At 36.4% G+C, this 18236-nt stretch overlaps 1 protein-coding gene across 2 annotated transcripts in view; it reads left to right on the forward strand.

The window, feature by feature from the left end:
- Positions 1-18236, forward strand: part of TET2 (tet methylcytosine dioxygenase 2) — a 127307-nt gene that overhangs the window by 10727 nt on the left and 98344 nt on the right. The window lies entirely within an intron of this gene.

An 18236-nucleotide genomic window follows, 5' to 3' on the forward strand; every position in this document is an offset into this window, starting at 1 on the left:
AGAATTGTCTATGGTCAGGTGTAGACACAAGAGATCTCCCATTTAGGTACATCATAGATAGTATTGATATTTTTTTATTTGCTACTTTTATTGTTTAAAATTTTCACAGCTCTGTGGATGCTACAAAGTAATGATACTTTTAATTACTGTTGTCATGTCTCATTAGCTTATAAGTGACTTATCAAGTCACTTATTTTCTTGATAGAGTATTACATCTGGTTTCTATGTCTAGATTATACTTTAATGGGAACTATTCACTGAACTCTCAAGAGGGTGTTTTATTAATTTTCCTCAAATTGGTATATATATATTTTTGTGTTGGAATATAGAAGAAAACAGGCTTAAATAATGATAGTGAAACCCAGAGCATATAACATGAAATATCTGTGAGTTATTCCTCATGGTGGTTATTCCCTGTCTGTATTAAGAAGTGAGGGCACCCATAAAAATTACCTTAATTATTAGTTGTGCTGCTTCCAAAGTAAGGTACCAGAACCTGAAAATAGTACAATGATATCACACCCAGATTCCATCCCTACTATACTGTCTTGTTCCTATTAATTATTTTTTTAATCTGTTTGTTCTTTCAGCACTTTTTCCATTTTTGTTTGAAGTCTCTTACTTTGAAGTTATAGAAATTTTATATTTGCCATTGGCTATAAAGTTCTCTCAGCACTTTTATAACCTTTCATGGTTTTTGCATTAAAAGGAATGCTTTTAGATACTCTCTAATTAGTTTGGATAATTATTAGCTTTTTGTTTGTTTTACTGCATACTTCATAACAGAATAAGAAATCATTTCTGCAAATAAAGTGTCTGATAGTTCATAAAATTCGAGTGAGAAATGGGAGGTTTCTCTTTGGAGCCTGTTGATTCTTTCTCCCCTTCTGATTACACGCGGTCACATCAACATTTGACACGTGGGTGCCCTGAGCATGGCAGCGCTATTTACAAACACCATCCTAGGATTCCAGAGACTCTTATGTAACAGCTGACAGCGTACAGGGCTTTGTGTCTCTGTGGGTGGAGGGATCAAACAGTTTAATTCATAGTCCGTGAGCCCTTGTCCTGCTCTGACAGGGTCATGAACCAAAGATCAAGGTGTCTTGGTCAGGATTCACCCACCCGATAAGCAGTTTTTCTCTCAAAGCTTTAAAAGCTGTGATTTATTTATTTTTTTTAAACACTTACAGCCAGCAATGCCAAACCTGTTTGTGATTTTGGACAATGTGAGCAGATTGTGCCTTGGTTCTGGTTGTAATTACGGTGTCACTGTGATGAGTGCCTGTCTGCTGCCCTGTCTCACAAAAGCTTTTTTAAAAGTGTATTTTCATATTTGTAAGCATCTTCCAGCTGATACAGGAACATTAATAATCTGACTTGCTGAGCTAGACACTCTGACCACAGAACACTCAAGAAAGCAATTATTCGATCACCCTCCCCTTCCCGCCCCACCCCCACCTTCCCCTCCCTCTCTCCTCCCTTTTCAATTCCTCACCACCACACCTCCCTCAACCCTCCTCCATTTTTAATTCCACATGAAGTCTTGGGATACATTTTTTTATTTTTAGGTCTCCATACTTAGGGAATTGTTTTTCCTTTCCAATGTTGATTTTAAGGGTTTTTCATTTATATTTATCAATAAAAAGAAAGTCTTGAGTTAAAAAAGTATAAAGCACTAAGAATTTAAATGTCTAATCCTGTGTATCTGGTATATATTCCCTGGTACTTTTTGTTGTAAACTGGTTGGAATATTTAAAATATGAATACATTTTGAGTTCTTTTTAGATTGCACTTTAGATGGGTGTCATAATTGATTAGCCAAAAATAGAACCCTTCTTGCCTAACAAAGAATTGAAATTAAATCATTGAAAAATAAACTTGTAGTTAATTTAAAAACTGGCTTATTTGAACTCTTCTTTCATGGAATATATATCTTATAATGATACTACAATTGTGGAAGGATCAGAATCTCTGAAAAGTGATACTATAAATAACATGAATTCAACTTTTAAAAATAAAAGCTCTTTTTCTAAAATATAAACCAAGCAAAAATTTATTTTAAGTAGTATTTGGTATAAAAGAAATTTAGATCTGTAATAATTTAGAGATTATCTGTCCAAATCTATTATATACACGAGGGTTTGAAATCAATTTTAAATATTAGATTTCTTTTGTTGTTGTTGATCCTTACCCGAGGATATTCTTCCATTGATTTTTAGACAGAGTGGGAGGGAGGGAGGGAGAGAAAGAGAAACATTGATGCGAGAAAAACACATCAATTGGTTGCCTCCCACATGACCCCGACTGGGGCCGGGGATCACGAACCTCCAACCCAGGTGCATGCCCTTGACTGGGAATCGAACCCGAGACACTCTGGTCCAAGGCCTGACACTCTAACCCCTGAGCTAAACTGGTCAGGGCTAAATATTAAATTTCTTTAAATAAAGTTAACTGTTTAATATCTGAGTTTGTTCTCATTTGGAAGAAATTACCAAAAGAGTGATTCATTTAACTAACACAACAAAATCTAAGCATGGATGTTTTTTTAATCTCCATTGCTGAGTAAAGGTTCCTTCTGGATCTGAAAAGATACAACTCATGTAGTGTTTATCAGTTATAAGATACTCTACACTTCCAATACATTCAATTAAGATATGGTGGAAACAGATTGTACACTTAAAAAAAATCTTTTCAATTGCTTGTCTTACATGCTTGCTTTTTATTGTTATGATGACATATTTATCTTAATCACCCTTAGGCCCAAATAGTCAAAGTCTGTGTGAAATTACTTATGAGTATACTTTCCTTATAAGAGCAGAGCCATGTCAGAACACTCTTAGGCTTTCACAAAAATCATCTTATCCTAGGTTGGAACATAAATATTTTCTCCTTACACCTGTGTTGGATTGTAAATTCTATGTGGTTATAACCTGAAACTAGTCAGAATTTGATGAAGGCTATTAAGTTAATGCATTTCCACTAAGAAATGGATTTAAATACAACTTCCATTTGGCTGTACTTTCACTTGAAATAGCAAGCATGCAGAGAAAATGGATATATTCAGTGGATGGACCATCTTCAAGATGAGATTTAGTGGGGATTGTTTCCGTATTGTATCAAAAGTGTAGATTGAATGTGAAATATACAAGAAGCAATGAGGAAATTTTAGGCTGTTTATCCCTTTTCAATGACTGCGGAGTGTATGTGTGTGTAGTTTGGACTTTCGATACACGAGTGAAGTCCTCTTGGTAGAAAGGGTTAATTAAACAAACCGTAGTGAAAGTCTCTATGAATATAAAATGAAAAAATACCGACGTCATGCATTTTTTCAAATATCATGAAGTTGCACCGAGTCCCGTGGGTCTTTTGTATAAACTGCTTCTACACAGTTCTTCCAGGAGATGGCTGAGGAGTCAAAGAGGAACGCACACCTAAAAACAAACAGCTGGCTCGGTGAGGTGGAGATTGGCGCCAGGGTGTTCCCTCTTGCGCAGGCAATCCAGGCCCTCCCAGTGCCTTCCCATGTGGTCAAGCACACATGGCTGTAATGTTTATACACACCGTTCCAGAATCCTGAACACCAGTGATGGAACAATGGAGGGGGGTAGGGAAGGAGTGGTCTGCAGCTCATAAACTGTTTAATGGCCTGGATCATGATTACTGATACAGAGTAAGGAAGCCCTGATTGTAGTAAAACCTGACTGGGGATGTCAGGGGGAAACATGGACCATGCTTAAAGGAGGCTTTGCCCCAACACCCCACATTGTTTATTTTAAACGATCATCACCACCCAAAAGAAGCTTTCTAATTTGAACTTAAAATAGTAGCATTTAACTGGGACAAGTGAGTAAGTGCTTTAGTATCCAAGGACGGGAGGTGATGAATCTCTTAAGGGTGTCCCTGTGTTTCACAACCAAGCTGACTCAGACTCTTTTAGAAGTTATGGCAAGTTAACCATCTGTAATAATGTCACTACGCACCTGCACGGAAACAGACAATTGGAGTTCCAGCTGCCATATTCTCTTGGTTTAAAATGGTTTCCCACCCATTGTTCATTTTATTTTTGAAACTATGTCATTCTTACTGCATATAGAAATGATTTGCAGAATCACTGAATGTTTTTATAGAACGACTTTGCTGAAGAGTATGATCTGTTTAAGAGCCTATATCTGCAACAATATGAGGAGGGGCTTATTATCTGATAGAATCATGGTACAGGGAAAGAAAAGGTAAATGATAATTTTGGAAAATATGTAACAATAAAGTGTTGGTAGTCATTCACCTAAACACCAGTAACTATGTTTAACATGGAAAAGTACCTAAAACAGTGAGGGGAAAATGTGTAAAAAAATACGAAGACCAGAAAGAGTTTTCAGTGAATACATGTTCAAATTCTCTTTCCTATTTGTTACAAACTATCAAAAACTTTTCATTCACCTTCCTTTAAACTTTTAACAGACTTTTTTATTTTATTTTTTTGACTGTGTGTTTAATTCTGTGTGCCTGTATGTTTGTGTTTGAATATGTTTTTGCACTTTAGATTTGCTATGTAAAGCAGAGATGTTTCCAGTTACTTATCGCTACCTAGATTCCCACTGCTGTTACTTCAACATTTCAATAAATCATTCATCAGATTTACAAACATGTAGTGCATTTTCAGACATAAGATCATAGATTGTTATCCACTGAACAGGCCTTTAGAGACATCTGTTGCATTTACAATGGAAAAATGGAGGCTTGGGAAGGGAAAGACAGTTGCCTCAAATTGCATAATAGGATATTTATCACACTAATAATGGCCAGTGTTGAATACATTTTTACATTGTGTTAAGAACCATGGTACGCACTTTTCTTATTCAATCTCACATCACCTCTATTTTTGTTGGTGCTATTGTTATCCCCATATTACTGAGGAAGAGACTAGGACATAGGGTTAAATAACTCCCCTGCTCATTTTAAATTGTCTTTGCCCTCTCTCCATTTGCACATTTATTACTAAACCCTATAAAATCTGTTACTGGGTTTATTTGCCCAGCCCCTTTCCATGTCTGCTACCTTCACCCGTTCTTTTTTTGCTTCTTTCTGTTGTAACTGTAATTTCTTCCTCCTTGGTGTTCTCACCTGTATGGTCTTTCTTTCCCATCCTCCTTTCCATCACTTCTGCTTTCTACTTATTTTTTCCCCAAAGGAATCTGTATTGCCTCCTAATTTCTAAGGGATCAAAATAAACTCCTAAATAGCTGGATGCCATCAAACAGTCTGGTCTTTGGAGTTAGGAAGATCTAGTTTTACATTCTGACTTTCCTTCTTATAAGCTGTGTATGTTCTTACTTATCATAGTCACTGTAACATCTCTGAATCTGCTTCCTCGTCGGTAAAATTGGAAGAGCCAGTGAAACCTTTTTCACATGTTGCTGAGACAGTCAGAAGAGTTAACATAAATCAAACATCCAGTGTTTTAGTTGGCAAGATTACAGTGATTGAATAAATATTTGTTCATTCCTCAAGCATATGTTGAGCATCAATGTATCAGGAAAGAAAAGAGCCATCATCCTTACCCTTGTGGAGCATATAGATGGATGGGAAAGAATCACTGCTATGATTTTTTAAAAATCAAATGAGATGGAAGTTGTAGGACTCACACACTGGTCAAGTGAGGAATTTCCCAGGATGCTTCCAGCCCTTTGCTCAAAGATGTGATTCCTCCAACGTCTGAATGATCCTAGGTTCTGGAGCTGACAAAGCTCTCTCCACATTGGGGCCTGACAGATGACATAAGTCTCACTGTATAGTCTCTGAAGAATGTCCCTGAGGAAGAGATGAAAGATTATTTCCATCCCTTGTATCGTTTCAATCAGGATAGAAACTATGAGTTTTATATGTTCACAGACATCTTTTATTGTCTTCATTAGGTAAACTAAATGGAAAAATACAAGCATGTTCATAGAAATATAAAATGAGCCTGGCCAGTGTGGCTTCACTTTTGAGCATCAACCCATGCACCAAGAGGTCACCAGTTCGATTCCTGGTCAGGGCCTTTGCCCAGGTTGTGGACCAAATCCCCAGTGGGGGGCATGCAGGAGGCAGTCAGTTAATGTTCTCTCTCAACAATGTTTCCATCTCTTCCTCTCCCTACCTCTCTCTCTAAACAATAAAGAAAGAAAAAAAATATATATATACATATATATATATAAAATGAGAGCATACATGATGTAAAAATTACTAAGGATTATAGATGTTACTTGTTCTCAGTGTGTTTCATACCCCATTTTAAGAAGAGGAACCCGTACTTTGGCATACCTTGCTTGAATGTGGATGATAGTGTCATTGGTTTCCACCCAGGAGCTTCCCATGGGAATGAAATTCCTTACATGGTGGTGTCATGGAATTTGGGACCCATGTGGGAGATATTTTGGAGTGACTTCAAATTAGTTAACAGTTTAAAATACATCAGCTATTTATGTGTCAGCACTGTCTTCTTCCACCAAGACTGAAATTTTGTTGAGAGCCAAGATCATATCTTGTGTGTGTGTTGAATTCCTCACAATAATGAATGTGTAACCAAGTGCATAGAAGACCCTCCCCCTATACACACACATACATGTTGATACACTGGTTGTCATGTGTAGGTTGGAAATATTCTTGAGTACCATTCTAAGTCTAAACTACCATTTCTGGGAAATAAGGAGCACAAAAGTGCAAAAGTGGGGGGGGGGTGATTGATTGCTTATTTTCTATAGTGACTTTTCAAAAATTACAAGTACATGGTAATGAGAAAACCAAACAATTTAAAATACTGCAATCAGAAATATGTCTTTATTCTCTCTTATAGTAACACATTTAATTTTCAAAATTACCAATGTCAGACCATAGCTTTCTGACTTCCCACAATATAAGTTGTGAATATGTGTGCTCCTCATTTCTGTCTACTTTTCTTCCCCTGCCTTCTGACAACTTCTGGATTGTATACCATTATTCTGTTCTGCTTCTGCAGCTATTTCTCCTGTGCTTTGTCTATTGCTTGATGCTAATTGAAAAAACAAACAAACCCCAGCATTTACAATGTTGTGATTGTAATAAGTAGAATGCATTATAATACCAAGTGGTTTGGTTGAACATGTAAGGAAGAAAAAATGATCCCATGGCCCTAAAACCTGGTTTGTTCCAAGGATAATATTTTAAGCTTCAAGGTAAAATGGATTCCATTTTCTTACTTTTTTTTTAATTCCTCAAATTGTGCATATTTTAGTTTCTTTCATGTTTGGACAGATATTTTGGCAAGGTTTTACTTTTTCTTGAAAATCCTAATCTCCTTTATTCTTCCTGATAGAAGAAACATGCTTTCATTATATTGCAATGATTTTTCCAACTTCTTAGTTATGCTATTGGTGAATTACATATATTTTCTTCTTAAAATCATTATTCTCTATGCTCTATGATTTTTATATTCTGAATTAGAGTTTCTTTTCATTATTCTCCTGGTTACGTCCACCATTACTTGAGTCCTATGTCTTTCTGTGCATTTGATTCTATTTATTTATTTTTTTACTGGCATACATTCTCAATTTTTTTTTCCCCAGAAATGTTCTGTAGGAAGCAAACTGAATTCTTGCATGTCCAAAATACTTTACAATTATTTCTCAAAATAACTAGTAAATTATTGTGTATATGATCCTGGGTGCAAAGTAATTTTCCCTCAGAAATTGGGAGACATTGGTACATTGCTGTCTTTTATTCAGTTTTGCTTAAGAGATATCTGATACAAATTTGATTTCTTGTTTTAGATAACTTTTTTCTTATTTAAATACTTATTAGGATCTTTTTATTTTTATTTATTTACTTATTTTATTGATATATTAGAGGGACAGAGGAAGGGAGAGGGAGAAAGAGATAGAAACACTGGTGAGAGAACATCGATTGGCTGCCTTCTGCATGGCCCCACTGGGGATCAGGCCTACAACCTGGGCATATGCCCTGACCGGGAATCGAACTGGCGACCTCTTAGTGCATGGTTCGACACTCAACTACTGAGACACACTGGCTGGGCAGGATCTTTTTATTTTTAAATCCTCATCCAAGGACATGCTTAGAAAGAGAGAGGGAGGGAGAAAAAGAGAAAGAGAGAGAGAAAGAAATTGATCAGTTGCCTTCTATATGCACCCCAGCCAAGGACTGAACCTGCATCCCAGGCATGTGCCCCAACCAGGAATCAAACCGGAGACCTTTCGGTGCACAGGATGACACTCAACCGACTGAGCCACTCCACCCGGCAGAATCTTTTTTTCAGCTCTGAAATTCAGGGGAAATCTAACTCCAAATGTATCCAGGCATAGATCTTTTAAAAAATAATCCTTTTCAGCATTAAAGGATCCTGTACAATCTGGAAACAAGTGTTATTCCTTCCTAGTTTCCTCACTTGCTGTTCCCTCTTCCTGGCACACTTTTCGTTCAGGTATCGCCATGTGTGGCTTCTTCCCTCCCCTCTGATCACTCCTGGATTGTTGCATTTTTAAGAACACACTCCCCAGCTGTTCTGTCTAACAGAACTGTCACTTTTTATAAGGTGTATTTGTTCTTTTGTAAGGTTTATTATCTTTTTTAAGGTTAATATCACTTCTCAGAGTATTCATTTTTTATGCTTTTAAAAATTGTTCATTTATTGTCTGCTCCCCACAGTAGATGGGAGCTCTCTGAGAACAGAGGCTTTGTTTGGGTCCCTGACAATGAGGCCCGGCACATAGAACAGTGGCTGGCACATGGTAGGCACTCCGTAACTATTTGTTGAGTGTGTGGGGGAATGAAAATGGTAAAAAGTAAATGGAAGTGATATATTGTTACTGCTTTTCTCTTTAAGTCTACAAGTGTGATGCTGTCTTTCCTTATTTCTCTCCATCAGAAATTAAAGATAGAAAAAATATTCATCATGCTCACGTTATAGGTGAAATCTGGCTTTCGCATCCATGTGCATAGCTAAGTCTCCCAGGAGCTCTGGGGCCAGGGAAACATTTATAGCTAAACTATTAGACAGATTGGCAACTATAATCTTTCCTGATGTTATTATAATTGGGTAATATTTTAGTTACACTGTGTGTTCAGAAGACTTTTGTGGCTACTTCAAAATATAAACATGATTTGCAAAGCTACTTTCAGTTTTAGACAGTGATTTATGAAGAGATGTCAGGAGCTATGGCCTCCAGAAAGATGAGCACGGCCTGTGTTCTTGCTCCTTCCTTTCTTCCAGTTGTGTGGCTACCAACCTCATTCCTGGCTAGGAGAAGCAGCACCGTTTCCAATGTTGCTTAGTATTTACTATCATGATGAGATAATATCATTCACTAGTTCCTTAGTTCTGAGTCCGAGTGTCCTTGGCATTTATTTCACCATGAAAAGTAGTTCTGGGTAGAGAATTCTTTATGTGTAAGTTGCTGCTGGTTTTGAAATACCTTCTTTATTCATTTTTCAAGTGACTAAAATAAATCCAAAGTGTTTTGAATGTATTTTTTTTTTTTTTTTACTATTGTTATTGTGTTTTATGATGGATGGCTCAAAATCCAGCAGAACTTGAGTTTGATTTGTAAGTTCCATGATGGGAGTTCTGTTTCTGTTTTGTTCAAAGTGTCATTTATCCCCAGTATCTAGCACCGTGCCTGGAACTTAGTAAGCCCACAATCAGTATTTGTTGAATGTAGACTGATACTTTTAGAGAATTCTCATTCCAAACATTTAGTAGCATGACAAATCCATAATGGTATTACTCTACTCCAGCGGTTCTCAACCTGTGGGTCGCGACCCCTCTGAAGGTTAAACGACCCTTTCACAGGGGTCGCCTAAGACCATCAGAAAACACATATTTCTTATGGCGAATCATAACAGTAGCAAGATTACAGTTATGAAGTAGCAACGAAAATAATTTTATGGTTGGGGGTCACCACAACACGAGGAACTGTATTAAAGGGTGTGGCATCAGGAAGGTTGAGAACCACTGCTCTACTCGAGTCCAGTGAAATGAGTCCAAATTGATAGAGTAGTTCTTTCTTTACTTTTTTCCAAATATAGAGAACTTTCTGAAATCTGATAATGGATTTATGCATTGTAATATCTTTTAAAAAGTTATTTTTCTTTATTGATTTTAGAGAGAGGAAGGCAGAGGGAGACAGACAGAAACATTGATGAGAGAGAACATCAGTTGGCTGCTTCCTGCACAACCCCTACTGGGGATTTGGCCCACAACCTGGGCATGTGCCCTGACCAAGAATCAAACCATTGACCTCTTGGTGCATGAGATGACGCTCAATCACTGAGTCACACCAGCTGGGCTGCATTGTAATATCTTTTATTGACGTAATAATGTAGAACTATATAACCACCTTAAAACAAAAACAAAAAAACACAGTGGTTCTCCATTGATCTTTCATTCTTTAAAAAAGTGGCAGAACGGTGAGAATTAAAAAAAAAATTCAGAGCTAAACAAATATTTAAATAAGCAGAAATAATTTAAAATTAAATCTTCAAATAAATTCAGATAACCTAATGAGACATCTGAAATCCTTAAATTCTATGCTGGCTCTATCACAGTGCAACTCATGAGCTACACCTGCTTCTTGGTAAAGGATTCTGGTCCTTGTTGACAGTGTTAGTTATATCTGCCCATTCGCAGTGGAAACTGCAACATGGTAGCTGGGATCTTGGAAAAGGTAAGGCAGCACTCATACTTGAAAATAGAACTACAGAAATAGATGAGGCACTTTCTTCCAGGTTGCATTATTCATTTTCATATGCTTGTCTTTACCTGTTTTGGAGTCTGTTTTCTAATCTTCTTCCAAGGCTTATCATTTCCTTCACATGTTCATAGCATACATTTCTCAGACAGGCCAAACAGGATTAGTACGTCGTTGGTATTGCAAAAAGGAATTGTTGACTTTAAATGAAATATTTGACTTTTTGATGTGATGCCGGACAGGATACTTACTGCGTATTTCCGCATCTATTAAGGACTTAGGCAAAATAACATTTCTGAAACTTCTCGGAACTTCAAATACAGCATAGTTGGGTATATATTATACATGACTACTTGTAGCATATTACAAATGTTAAATAAACATTTGTTTCATTGCATTTTGTAAGTGACCTTTTTATTTCCTTTCGAAGGGGAAAAATAGTACTACATTCAAATGCCTGTATAAACATTTCAGAACTATGAAGGTTGAATTTGGAGTTTCTTATAGATTATCTTTATATTTTCTGTAATATTTCTCACAATGTGAGAATATTATTGTCCTTAAAAGATGAAGCTTATAAACTCATCTCCCATCTTAACAAGAAAATTTTTCAGTAAGGAGAAAAAAACAGGTATTCATTAGAAGTGTTCTATTAAATGATATACTATTGGTAATGAAGTTGATAGGAACAATTAAGAATTTTTTCTAAGTTGACTCTGCTACTGCTTTCTTATTATGCCATCATATTGCTTTTCTGACAGTGCAAAGAGCAAAGTTACTTTGGTCTTATTTCCATAAACCACACTTCATTTTATTTTTTTAAAAATTAAAAAAGAAACTTTTAACAACAGTTGACATACAATATTATATTGTTTCAGCTGTACTACATACTTATTAGAAATTTATATAATGTACAGAGTAATCCCCCAATAAATCTAGTACCCCCTGACACTATACTAGTTATTACAATAATATTGACAGTGTTCCCTATGCTGTACTTTTTTTGTAACTACCAATCTGTGATTCTTGACACCTTTCTCTTTCTCACCCAGTCCCATAACTCACCCTCCCATCTGGCAACTATCAGTTTGCTCTATCTATGAGTCTGTTTCTGTGCTGTTTATTCATTTATTTTGTTTTTTAGATTTCACAAATAAGTGACATCATATGGTATTTGTCCTTCTCTGACTGACTTATTCCAATGAGCACAATACCCTCAAGGTCCATCTATGTTGTCACAGATGGCAATATGTCAACTTTTTATGACTGAGTAACAGTCCATCGTATATATGTACCACCTCTTCTTTATCCACTCATGTACTGATGGACACTTAGGTTGCTTCCATTCTTGGCCATTGAAAATGATGCTGCATTGAACATAAAGGGGCATGTGTCTTTTCAAATTAGTGTTTTTAATTTCTTTGGATAAATGCCCAGAAGTGGAATACCTGGGTGATGTGATAGTTCTTTTTAAAATTTTCTGAGGAACCTCCATAGTGTTTTCCGCAGTAGCTGCACCCATTTACAACTCTACCAACAGTTCACAAGGGTTCCTTTTCCTCCCATCCTCACCCACACTTGTTTCTTAAACCTTGATAAGTATCCCTTCAGAGAATAGATGATGTGAAAAAGAGTCTTGCTTCTCAAATCCTCTTAAGAATATAAATTTTTAGCCCTGGCCGGTTTGGCTCAGCAGTTGAGTGTCAGCCTGCGGACCAGAGAGTCCTGGGTTCAGTTCCTGCTAGGGGTACGTACCACAAAAAAAAAAAAAAAAAAAAAAAGAATGTAAATTTTTGTTTTTAAAAGAATAAAAAGTTTGCCTGTTTTTAATCCCTTAAGGAAAACGTGCATAAAATTGCTATTGACAGTGTGCAATTTGCTAAAGTGATAAATTCCCAGATTAATCTTCCAAGAAAAATTCAGTCTAATTGAAAACTTGAAATAACAATGAGTTATTTTAGTAAGTAAAGGAAATAAAGTCTAGTTTTGAAAATGACATATTTGCTACAAGAATGCACTTGATATGACTAGGAAATTCAAAGAAATGTGCTGATATATTTTTTCTACTAAATTAATGCAAAAGTGCATTTATTCAGATATTAATTACATGTTAAATTAAAATGTCTTTGAACTCAGACCAGTATTCTTAGGAGAACTCTTAACAAACTGATGTATATAAACAGGATTATAATTGAGCAGAGATTAATACCCATTAGGAAAAATCTTTAGATACTTTCAGGACTTAATTTAACAAAATATTGACTAAGGGTAGATGCATACATTGAAATATATACATATTACTCATGCCTATAAAAATAGTGTATTAATTCCTTAATAGTAGCTAGCAATCTTTGTCATAGTTTTTGACTTACCAGACTGGTCACTTTATAACTATTCTTGATATTTCTCTGCACACATCATATAAATTGTAAATTATAAGTAAAATTTTTCATTAAAATTATGCTGCAGAACTATTAGGGGATAGTATAAAGTTTTATGTTTGGGTTTTTATCCCCGCGAGAAAGCTAAACAATTTCAAATATAATGAATATGATGTTATTAAAGATTGAAACTAAAAACTGTCATTGTTTTAATGCTTCAATTGCTAAAGAATAAATAAATGTGACCAGATGATGGATGGATATCTTTTAAGTTTGTTACAGAAGAAAATGAACATGATCTCTTAAAACTAAACTCTAAAGATTTAAAAAATTAGTCTATAGGTCTTTGTCAAAATACTCATGAGAAAATTTTTGCTCATATCAAACAATGTCTTTCAGAGAATAGAAGCAAAGGGAATACTTCCTAACTTATTCTATGAGTTCATTATCCTAATGCCAAAACTAGACAAAGACATGATAAGAAAACAAAACTATAGGTTAATTATCTCATGAACGTAGATGCAAAAATCCCCAACAAAATATTAACAGATGAAATGCCACAATGTATAAAAATAATTATATATCATGACCTAGTGTAATTTATACCAGGTGTCTAAGTCTGGGTCAACATTCAAAAAGCAATTAATGTGATTGATCACATTAATAGGCTAAAGAAGAAAAAAAAACATCATTATATCAATAGATGCAGAAAAGGCATTTGAAAAAATTTAAAATTAAGATAAAAACTCTCAGCACACTAAGAATAGAGGCTAACTTTCTTAACTTGATAAAGAACATCTATAAAATAACTTACAGCTAACATCACACTTAATGATAAAAAATTTCAAAGTTTTACCAGTAAGGTTGGGATCAAGACAAGGATGCCCCCTCTCTCTGTTGCTTTGTAAAATAGTACTAAAAGTTCTAACTAATGAAATAAGGGGAAATAAAAGATTGGGAAGGAAGAAATAAAACAGTCTTTGTTCCCAAATGATGTGATCTTCTACATAGAAAGTCTGAAATAATCAACAAAAATACTCAAGCAACTAATAAGCAATTATAGCAAGTTGCAGGGTATAAGGTTAATATATAAAAGTCAATTAATTTTCTATGTATCAGCAATGAACCAATGGAATTTGAAACTGAAAACACATTACCATTTTTGTTAGTATCCCCCTAAATGAGATACCTAGGTATATATCTAAAAAAAAAAAAAAAAAAAAGAATTGGTATAAGATCTATATGAGGAACATACAAAACTCTGATGAAAGATATAAAAAAAGAACTAAATAGAGTGAAAGTCCATGTTTATGAATAGGAGGACTTAATATTGTCTCAAGATGTCAGTTCTTCCCAACTTAAGTTATAGATCCAATACAATTTCAGGCAAAATCCCAGCAACTTATTTTTGTGACTGTCAACAAACGGATTCTAAAGTTTAAGTGGAGAGGCAGAAAACCAATATTCAAACACAATATTGAAGGAGAAGAAGGTGGAGGACAGACACAACCTGACTCCAAGTCTTCCTATAAAGCTAAAACAATCAGTGCAGTATGACATTAGTGAAAGACTAGGCAGATAAATCAGTGGAAGAGAACAGCGAGCCCAGAAGTAGACCCACATAAATATAGTTGACTGATCTTTGTTTGACAAAGAACAGGAACAAAGACAATCTTTTCAACAAATGGTGCTCAAATAACTGGTCATCTACATGCAGTGAAGTGGATCTAGACACAGACCTTACATTCTTCACAAAAACTGACATAAAATGGATAAGGGACTTCAAGGTAAAATGCAAAACTGTAAAATTCCTAGACAATAACCAAGCAGAAAACCTAGATGGCCTTGCGTATGGCAATGACTCTTTAGATACAACACAGAAGACATGATCCATGAAAGTAATAATTTTAAAGCTGGATTTCATTAAAATGAAAAACTTCTGCTCTGCTAAAGTCAATGTTAACAGGATGAGAATACAAGCTACAAAATGGGAGAAAATGTTTGCAAAAGGACATTATTCAAAATATACAAAGAACTTTTAAAACAATAAAAACATGAGAAACCTGATTTTAAAAATGTGCAAAAGACCTGAACAGACGTCTCACCAAAGAAAATGTACAGATGACAACTAGGCATATGAAAAGATGTTCAACATCATATGTCAGGGAATTGCAAATTAAAACCACAGTGAGATTCTACTACACAACTATTAAAATGGTCAAAAACAGTGGCAGCACAAAACGCCGAGCATTTCTGTTGTGGAGCAACAGAAACTCTTCATTCTTGCTGGTGGGAATGGAGAATGATACAGCTACTTTGGAAGAAAGTTTGGCAGTTTTGTTTTTTGTTTTGTTTTTAATGTTTTTATTGATTTTTTAGAGAGGAAGGGAGAGACAGAAACATTGATGTGAGAGAGAAATATAGATCAGATGGCTCCAGCATGCCCCCTACTGGGGATTGAGCCAGCAACCCAGGCATGTGCCCTGATGAGAAATCTAACTGGGACCTCTCAGTCCAGGGGAGGACACTCAGTCCACTGAGACACACCAGCTGGGTGAAGTTTGGCAGTTTCTTACAAAATTAAATGTACTCTGACTATGCATTCCAGCAATTATGCTCCATGGTAGTTACACAAAAGAGTTGAAAAGTGATATCTAGACAAAAACTTGCACATGGATGTATATAGAAACGTTTTTCACAATTGTCAAAACTTGGTATAAACCAAGGTGCCCTTCAGTCGGTAAATGAGTAAATAAACTGGTATTCAGACAATGGAATATTATTCAGCACTAAAATTAAATAAGGTACCAAGCCATCAAAATACATTGAGGGACCTTAAATGCATATTTCTAAGTGACTTAAACCATTCCTCAAAAGCCACATACAGCCTGATTCCAGTTGCATGACATTCTGGAAAAAGGTGTAACTATGGAGATAGTAAAAAGGTTAGTGATTTCCAGGGATTAAAGGGTAGCAAGGGGTGAATAGGCAGAGTACAGGATTTTTAAGGCAGCGAAACTGTTTTATAATATACAATAGTGGTGATACATGTCCTTTTACATCTGTCAAAACTCATAGAATATACAACACCAAGAGTGACCCCTCATATAAACTGCAGACTTTGGGTGATAATGGTGTGTCCAGGTAGGTTCTTCAGCTGTAACAAATGCACCACTGTGGTCGGGATGTTGATAGAGGGGGAGGTGTACATGTATGTGGACAGAAGTATATGACTACTCTCTGTGCTTTGCTAGATTGTACAATGAACCTTAATCTGTTCTTCAAAAATTAAGTTTATTCATTAAAACGTGTAAGGGAATCTGAAAACTTTTAAACTTATGGAAAGAAAGTGAACGAGGCAATAAAAGCATGCCTTTTCTTTTTTTCTTTTTTTATCCTCACCCGAGGACATTTTCCCATTTTTTGTACAGATAGAGTGGGAGGGAGAGAGAGGAAGAGAGAGAGGGAAACATTGATGTGAAAGGGACACATCGAGTGGCTTCCACCCGCACGACCAACCAGGGCCGGGGACAAACTGCAACCGAGGTACATGCCCTTAGCGGGAACCGAACCCGGTCTCTCCGGACTGCAGGTGGACGCTCTAACCGCTGAGCCAAACCGGCCAGGGCAGCATGCCTTTTCTTAAAAGCATGCCTTTTCTTTCTTATGGGTAGCTATAATGCTTCAATTCAAGTCCTCTTTTAACTCTCAGTTTTCCAACTTGAGGTTAAGGAAAATAACCTACTCTTCTAAATGGCCCCCAACTTTATTTGCAATGAACTGTTAACACCAGTCCCTCATAGAAAGGCCAGTGGAGGGGGCTAGGGCATATCCAGAAGGGAGTCGGTTAATGGGCACAATTCAGTTGGCTTCATTCAGTGCCCATGGTACCTCAATGGCTATAAGCCAGATTCATGTACATACACACACCAGGCCTTTACTCAGAATGTTGAAGATGAAAAAGTCTTGTTTGGTTTTATGTGAGGATTCCACCCCCCCATCACTGTTCAGGAAATGAAGGGTATATATTCTCTTTATTTAGGAAATGACTTACATCACTTTCTGACAAAGCGTGATGTCATTTGGTGGCTCTGGAGGTGACCTGTGTACAGTGACCTGGCAGGCACTTGGAGGGAAGACTGGCATCTCACTATGAAAATATCTGCAGTGAGGTTCTCTAAAGCAGCCACATTCCTAGTGGGACCTGAGTACATGTGTCTCACTATTTGGTTCTTTGGTTTTACTCATTTTTCTCAAAAGGAAAGAGGTTTTTCTAGCATGCAAATTATCTGGCTTTTAGTGGCTACTGAGCAAAAATGGCGTGCGTCTCTGAACGGTTGTTCACTTATTTGTTTCTGTTCTCTGCTTTTCCTGGCGCAGTGTTGGAGGTTAAAGCAGGTAAGCCTCTCTGGTCAGCTGACAATTGATCTTTCTTAGAAATGACACTTTCACATTCTCAAGCATAAGGAGTTAGATGCTCCAGTATTCATTCAGCTCCTTATCCACCGTGAGTCAACCAAGAGTCAAGATGTCTAACACTGATTTCTGTGGCCTGTGAACCCAAGTTAACCTGGTGTAAAGGGCTTTTCCTAGACATTGTTCTCTATAGGCAGAGTCAGTGGCTCCATTATTTCCACACTCCACATTGCTCAATGATGACTTCAAAATGGTGATTTTATTCTTTCACTGTGTAAAAATACTGCCCCACATTCCAAAACCCCCAACATTAATACACAGAGGAAAATACAAATTCCCACGTGCCTGCTCTTTTCTGCTGTCATATCTGCATACGTGTAAAATATATGCACACATGTTCTATAACTCTTGAGGTCTTTTATCTTAAAATATAGAGAGTGTGTTTTACTAGGGAGCAAAGTTATATTTATTTCAGAGCTTATTTCTTGCACTGTATTCACATACTGTATTCCACATTCTAATTGTTGTTATCCTTTTTTTCATTCTTTGTAACTCAAATTTTTATTCCTTGTTTGCCTCTATAAAAGTAAATTTAAAAATAAAGTCTCTGCCCGGCTGGTGTGGCTCAGTGGTTGAACATCGACCCATGCACCAAGAGGTTGCCAGTTCGATTCCCGATCAGGGCACATGCCCAGGTTGTGGGCCAGATCCCCAGTGG

Source organism: Molossus molossus, unplaced genomic scaffold (assembly GCF_014108415.1).
Source record: "Molossus molossus isolate mMolMol1 unplaced genomic scaffold, mMolMol1.p scaffold_m16_p_1, whole genome shotgun sequence".
NCBI classification, from domain to species: domain Eukaryota; kingdom Metazoa; phylum Chordata; class Mammalia; order Chiroptera; family Molossidae; genus Molossus; species Molossus molossus.